Here is an 8146-nt window from a genome sequence, read left to right on the forward strand (position 1 = left end):
AGCACAATTTGAAGCGGGGATTCATCCAAGAATCCAAGGCAGTGGGGGGCAGTCCTGTGTTTTTCGTGAAGAAGAAGGACACGCCCCAAAAAAGGCTCATCGTAGACTTTAGGGCCATAAACTCGATGACAAAGCCCAAGGCATTTCCCATGCCTAAGATTGACGACTTGCTCGCGACGGTGCGAAAGGGGAAGATCTTCACCAAGCTGGATCTGCGCGGCGCGTACAATCTCATACGCATGAGGGAGGGTGATGAGTGGAAGACGGCCATGTTTACGCCGTTGGGCACCTATGAATACAAAGTTATGCCGTTTGGCCTCCAAAATGGCTCCCACTGTTTCCAAGCATTCATGCACCACGTGCTAGCGGGACTCCTTTACAAGAAGTGCTTATGCTTCCTCGACGACATCCTGATCTTCTCGGAATCGCCGGAGGCTCACGAGAGTGACGTAAAGGAGGTCCTGCAGAGGCTAAGGGAGCACAGACTCTACGCCAAACTGGAGAAGTGCCAGTTCGACGTGACGGAGGTGGATTTTCTGGGCTACAGGCTGTCCGACAAGGGACTCGCCATGGACAGCGCCAAGGTCCGTGCGGTGTTGGACTGGAAGAGCCCACACAATCGGAAGGAAGTCCAGAGGTTCGTCGGCTTCGCCAACTTTTACCGCAAGTTCATCAAAGGTTTCGCGAAAGAGACGGCGGCTATCACGGACACCCTCAGTTCCAAGAAGAAAAAGTTCATTTGGACGGACCAGGCGGAGCAGTCCTTTCGGAGACTTAAGAGCCTCTTCGTGTCGGAAGAACAGCTGCTACACGTGAATCCCAGCAGGCCCATGCGGGTTGAGACTGTCGCATCGGACAGAGCGGTGGGGGCGGTCCTCTTGCAGCAAGATCCGCAAGGGAACTGGAGGCCTTGCGCGTTCTACTCCAGAAAGCTCAGCAAGTCGGAGCAGAACTACACCATCTGGGACAGGGAGTTGCTGGCCATTCATGCAGCATTCAAGGCGTGGAGGCACTTCCTCATCGGAGCCAGACACACTGTGCAGGTCCGCACGGACCATAAGAACCTAGAGTATTGGCACACGGCGAAGCTCCAGAGCCAGAGGCACATACGCTGGGCGGAGTTCTTTGCGGATTTCGACTTCAGGATAGAGTACATCCCAGGAGACAACAATGTCATAGCAGATGCTTTCTCCAGGAAACCCCAGTATCTCGAGGAAGCGGCACCAGTGGCGGCCAAGCACATTTTCGCACCGCAGGCATGGGCATGTGCTTCAGCCGCCGTGGACCTGGACGCGGTGCGTCGCGCGCTGCAGACGGATCCGTTCGCGCAATCCAAGATGGAGGAACTGCGGAGGGGCACAGCAAAGGACGGCGATTTCCAGATACGCGACGGCCTGCTAACCCGCAAAGGTGCTCTCTACGTGCCGGGGGACGATCTCCGCGCGAAGGTCCTGCAGCAGTTGCACGACGCACCCAGCGCGGGTCACTTCGGCAAGGAGAAGACGGCAGACTTAGTAGCCAGGGACTTTTGGTGGCCCCAGATGCGAGGAGAGGTCGCGGATTATGTCGCCAGGTGTGACACTTGCCAGAGATCCAAACCAGTGCACAAGAAGCCAGCGGGACTACTGGAACCGCTGGAGACGCCACTACAGCCGTGGGAGAGGGTGGCGCTGGACTTTGTTACTGATCTACCCAGTTCGCGAGGCAAGACGGCGGTACTTGTGGTTGTAGACCTGTTCACCAAGATGGCGCATTTCATTCCTTGCGCGAAGGTGGCCACAGCGGAACAGACCGCCAAGCTGTTCATAGACCACGTGTTCAGGGTTCACGGCTTGCCACGGTCCATCCTGTCCGACCGGGGCCGCCAATTCATTTCCAGTTTCTGGCAGAAGTTCCTGGGTATCCTGAACGTCAAGATCAACTTAGCGTCGGCGAGGCATCCGCAGACCAACGGCCAAGCGGAGAGGGTCAACGCCATCATGCAGCAGTACCTGCGATGTTACGCCAATCAACAGCCTGCGACTTGGGTGGACTACCTACCGCTGGCCGAGTTTGCCTACAACAACACGAAGCACGCGTCAACGGGGGTGACACCGTTCTGCGCCAACAATGGGCGACATCCCAGAACCTTCCCGGGGTTGGAGACGACGGCGCAGGGGGAGCCGCAGGGAGCTGAGCACTTAGCAGCAGAATTGCAGGAGGTCCACGAGGAACTCCGACGGCACTTGGAGCTAGCTAAACACGCCTACAAGGTGCAGGCAGACAGGCACAGGAGGGCAGGGGAAGACATCCAGGTGGGGGACTGGGTATGGTTAGCGGCCCAGGCAGTGCCGGCCAAGTCGTTAGCTAAGAAGAAGCTAGGACACAAACAGCTAGGGCCATACCAAGTTGAGGCCAGGATCAATCCTGTAGCTTTTTGGTTGACTCTCCCAGAAGGTTCCAGAATGCACCCGGTCTTTCATAGGTCGGTGCTCACACCCTACAAGGCCCCACACAGGTTTCAGGAGCCAGGGACAGCACCAGACCCGCGCAGAAAGTCACCAGAGGGGGGGAAGTCACTGAGGGCCACGACATTCAACGAGGTCACGGAGATTCTGGACTCGAGATGGGGGGAGGAGGGAGTAGAATATCTCCTCGCCAGGGAGGGTACCCCGGCCAGCGCCAACAGTTGGGTGCCGGATTATGCTCTGGAGGAACCGCTTCTCAAAGACGAGTTCCATGCACTCTTCCCACACAGGCCCATGCCAGCGGATTATTTCGACAGCTGGCTTTTTACGCCCACACTTTCCGCCAGCACGTTCCAGGGGTTCTCCTCCGCAGAGGAGACGCCGGCGGAATCGAGCCCTCCAAGGGGATTGTGCTCTTTTTTATATATATATATAAATTTTTTATTGGTTTTACAGCATTTTTTAAACAATACAAACAAATAAAAGGACAAACAAACATGTATAATTTCCTAACCTTTTTTTATTACCCTCATTTCTCAGACTCCCCCATACCTCCCCTTTCTGCATCCCAATTTCCAAGATTATTTCAGCAGCTTCTAAATAATTTTATCAAATATGTGTCCTCATAGTCTTTTCTTCAACTTATTCTTATGTCACTGTAATCCCTTTTTCTTTCTCAACACCTCGACATTTTAGCATTCATCAATTTTATAATAGTTCTTAAGATAAATTTTAAATTTCTTCCAATCCTCTTCCGCCGTCTCTTTCCTCTGATCACGGATTCTGCCAGTCATCTCAGCCAATGTCATATAGTCCATCACTTTCATCTGCCATTCTTCCAAGGTGGGTAAGATCTTGTGTCTTCCAATACTTTGCGATAAGTATTCTTGCTGCTGTTGTAGCATACATAAAGAAAATTCTATCTTTCTTTAACACCAATTGGCCGACAATGCCCAAGAGAAAGGCCTCTGGTTTCTTAGGGAATGTACATTTAAGTACTTTTTTCATTTCATTATATATCATTTCCCAGAAGGCCTTAATCTTTGGGCACGTCCACCAAAGGTGGTAGAAAGTACCTTCAGATTCTTTACATTTCCAGCACTTGTTATCAGGCAAATGATAAATCTTTGCTAGCTTGACTGGGGTCATGTACCACCTATAGATCATTTTCATAATATTTTCCTTTAAAGCATTACATGCCGTAAATTTTATCCCGGTGTTCCACAACCATTCCCAGTCAGCAAACATAATATTATGGCCAATGTCCTGTGCCCACTTAATCATAGCTGATTTAACTGTTTCATCTTGTGTATTCCATTTCAGCAGCAAATTATACATTCTTGATAAGTTCTTAGTATTGGGTTCTAACAATTCAGTTTCTAATTTTGATTTCTCCACCTGGAAGCCAATTTTCCTATCTTGTTTGTACACCTCCATTATTTGATAATAATGGAGCCAATCTCGTACTTTGGGTTTCAATTTCTCATGACTCTGTAACTTCAATTTATCTCCGTCTTGTTCCAAGATTTCCCAATACTTTGGCCATTCGGCCTCCATATTGAGCTTTTTCAATGCCTTAGCCTCCAAGGGTGACAACCATCTAGGGGTTTTGTTTTCCAGCAAGTCTTTATATCTTATCCAGACATTATATAATGCTTTTCTGACAATCTGGTTTTTAAAGGCCCTATGCACTTTAATTTTATCATACCATAAGTATGCATGCCAACCAAATGCATTATTGAAACCTTCTAAATCCAAGATATCTGTATTCTCGAGGAGCATCCACTCTTTCAGCCAGCAAAACGCTGCTGCTTCATAATACAATTTTAAATCCGGCAGGGCAAATCCCCCTCTTTCTTTTACATCTGTCAATATTTTAAATATTATTCTGGGCTTTTTGCCCTGCCAGACAAATTTTGAAATGTCTTTCTGCCACCTCTTGAAACAGTCCATCTTGTCAAGAACCTGCAAAGTTTGAAACAAGAATAACATTCTAGGCAATACATTCATCTTAATAACTGCAATTCGGCCTAACATTGACAGTTTCAAATTTGACCATATTTCTAGATCTTTTTTGATTTCTCACCAACATTTTTCATAATTGTCTTTATACAAATTCAGATTTTTAGATGTCAGATGAACCCCTAGGTATTTCACCTTCTTAACCACTGTCAAACCTGTTTCATTCTGGAATTTCTCCCTCTCCATACCTGTTAAATTTTTCTCCAAAACTTTAGTCTTTTGTTTGTTCAGTTTGAATCCGGCCACCTGACCAAATTCTTGAATTATCTCCAACACCCTCTTTGTACTAGTATCTGGCTCTTGTAAAGTAAGTACCAAATCATCTGCAAAGGCTCTTAACTTATAATGTTTTGCTCCGACCTGTACATCTTTAACCTGCTGGTCATCTCTAATCATATTTGGCAAAACCTCCAGGACTGATATAAAAAGCAATGGGGAAATTGGGCACCCTTGTCGTGTCCCTTTTTCTATCTTAAATTCTTCAGTTATCACATTATTTACAATCAACTTAGCTTTTTGTTCAGAATATATCGCACCCATACCATTCTCAAATCCTTGGCCTACCCCCATCCCATGAAGATTCTTTTTCATAAAACTCCAAGAAATATTGTCGAAGGCTTTCTCCGCATCCACAAATATCAGCACTGCTTTAGTGTTTATATTCACCTCCAATAGTTCCAAAATGTCTATTATGTTCCTCACGTTGTCTGATAAGTGCCTTTTTGGGAGAAAGCCTGCTTGGTCCTTGTGAATCTTCTCCATCAACACTCTTTTCAATCTTTTTGCCAAAATGTCTGCAAAGATTTTGTAATCCACATTGAGTAATGATATTGGGCGGTAGTTCTTAAGCTGAGTCTTTTCAGTCTCTGTCTTTGGTATGAGTGTAATATAAGCTTCTTTCCACGATTCTGGCGCCTTTCCACCCTCTAGAATCTCGTTACAGACTTCCTTTAACGGTTGTACCAACCACTCCTTCAAAGCTTAATAGTATCTGGAAGTCAGTCCATCTGGTCCTGGAGATTTGCCCAGTTGCATGTTCTGAATGGCACCCTCTATCTCTTGTTCTGTTATTCTCTGGTTTAGATCCACCTTGCTTTGATGAGAGATTTTTTGTAGTCCATATTTTTTAAGGAATTCATCTATATCCTCTTCCTTCTGCGGTCCTTGTGAATATAATTTTTTAAAGTAGCTCAAAAAACAGTTTCTAATCTCATTGGGTTTGGATATATTCTTTCCATCCACTTCTAGGTTTGTAACTGTATTTAGTTTCTGTCTTTTCTTCAATTGCCAAGCCAGAAGCTTACCACATTTATCTGCAGATTCGAATGTCTTTTGTCTCATTTGCTTTATCTTCCATTCAATCTCTTGGTTCATCAGTTCCATATATTGTGTCTGGTATAACTTGATCTCTCTCAAAATCTCCTGGGACTTTGGTTTTGATCTCAATTTCTTCTCTCCTTCTTTTATCTTTTCCAGGATCTTTTCCTTCTTCTCATTTTGCTTTCTCTTTTTTACTGAATTTTGTTGGATTAGGAATCCTCGCATCACAGCTTTACTTGCGTCCCAGATCACTCTTTTTTCTACATCAGTTTTTAGGTTTAATTCAAAATAGTCCTTTAAGGTTTTTTGGGCCTTTCTGTGGATCTCCTCATCTCGAAACAGGGTGTCATTCATCCTCCATCTAAATTGACCAGTTGTTATAAATTTCATTTCCATCTTCACGGCGTTATGGTCAGAGCAAGTCTTGGGGCAGATTTCTATATTCTTGATCTTTGGAGCCAGCCCACTAGTAATCCAGATTTGATCGATTCTGGTCCAGGTCATCATTGCTTGAGAAAAGAAAGTTCCCTCTCTTTCGAGTGGGTTCCTTGTTCTCCAAATATCTATCAAGTCCATATTTTCAGTCATTTCAAAGAAGGTCTTTGGAAGTCTCCCTTCCTTAGAGATTGTCTGTCTTTGTGCCTTGTCCATATTTGTAGAAACCACACCATTCATATCTCCCATGATTACTACATTATAGTCCAAATAGTCCATCAGAGTTCCATGCAGCTTCTTAAAAAATTCCGCCTTCCCTTCATTTGGTGCATAAATTCCAACAATTAACAGTTTTTCTCCTTGTATTTGTATTTCAATTGCCAAATATCTTCCTTGTTCATCTTTAAACATCATTCTTGGGGCCAATTTCTCTTTTGCATAAATCACCACTCCTCTTTTCTTAACTTTATCCGATGAGATGAATTCTTGTCCTAGTCTTTTATTTATAAGTAATTTCCTGTGTACCCTTGTCACATGGGTTTCTTGTAAGCAAATCAAATCCAATTTTTCTCTTTTCAGAATATGAAAAAATTGACGTCTTTTCCTGGGCATGTTCAGCCCATTACAATTCCAGCTAAGGAATTGCAGGGCCATCTTGTTATTTGTCATTTACTCCTCCTACCGCTCCAAGTTGCTGCTCTTCCTCTGATGGTGGTTTAAGTCCAAACGATAGATTCAAGATATCTACCGCCCCTTTTACCTCTGGAATTGGGTCTACCGTTCCCTTCTGCAAATCCTCGTGGTTTTTCTCCAAAAACTTCTCTTTGTCTTGAATTGTTTTTATTTTCACCTTCTTTCCCTTGTAGTTAAAGGACAGTCCTTGTGGGAACTCCCACCTAAAAAGTATGTTGTTCCTTTTCAGCAGGTAGACCAGATCTTTATAGAAGGTTCTCACCTCAAGAATATATTTAGGGATGTCCTTGAAGATTTGTATATGAGAGTTTTCAATTTCCAAGGCCTTTTGGTAATGTAGTTTTAATATTTTGTCCCTTTCTTCCTTGGATCTAAAAGTAATCAGGCAATCCCTCGGAGTCTTTCTGTTCTGTCTCCTGCCCAATCTGAATGCTGTTGTTATCTTAAATTCTTCCTCCTGCAATTCTTCCTGCCAAAAGTCAGAAAACTCTTGTGTGAGGAACTCCACAAGGCTGTCCCCTTCACTTTCGGGAACTAGTCTTAATTTCAGGTTTCTCTCCTTTCTCTGTAATTCCAGCAAAGACAAGGTCGCATCATGTTCATACACTTTTCTGGAGATTGGTTCTAGTTTTTCCTGTGTCTCTTCAGCAATATGTCTGGCGTCCTCTGCGATTTTATGTGTTGCAGAGTTTTCTTCAATCAGCTTATTTATAGATTCTGTGTTAGATGTCACACTTTTCGTATTCAAGTCCAACCTTGCTGTTAATTCTGTTAATTTTTGTGAATTTTCTGTACTCTGCTTTGTCAAAGCTTCTAAAGATTGATTTAACTTGAGTAACGCCTGTGTCATTGAATCCATTGAAACAGCTGTCACTTTTTCTTGCCCAGCTGCTCCTGTCGGTGTTAGGCTTGATATTGAGCCTCTTTTCTTTTGTTGTTGTTGTTTTGCTTTAGCTCTGGTAGTTATCTCATCTGCTGGGCCGCTCATGTCCCAAGGACGTTCTCACAGGAGCAGTTTCCTGATGGAAAATCCCACTGTCTTAATCTGTTGCTCTGCAACTGTTACTTCTCAACCCTCTAGAGGGAGCAAACCAAAATGTCCAAGTGAAGGAAACAAAGAACAAAGAACAAAGAGACCAGGATTCCTCAATATAAGTGCTGCAACACTTTTTCTATATAATTACTCTGTCCACACTATCCAAAGAGTTGTTGCAGCAAAGTCCCAACAC

Source organism: Podarcis bocagei (genome assembly GCF_964188305.1).
Source record: "Podarcis bocagei genome assembly, chromosome: W".
Classification (NCBI taxonomy): domain Eukaryota; kingdom Metazoa; phylum Chordata; class Lepidosauria; order Squamata; family Lacertidae; genus Podarcis; species Podarcis bocagei.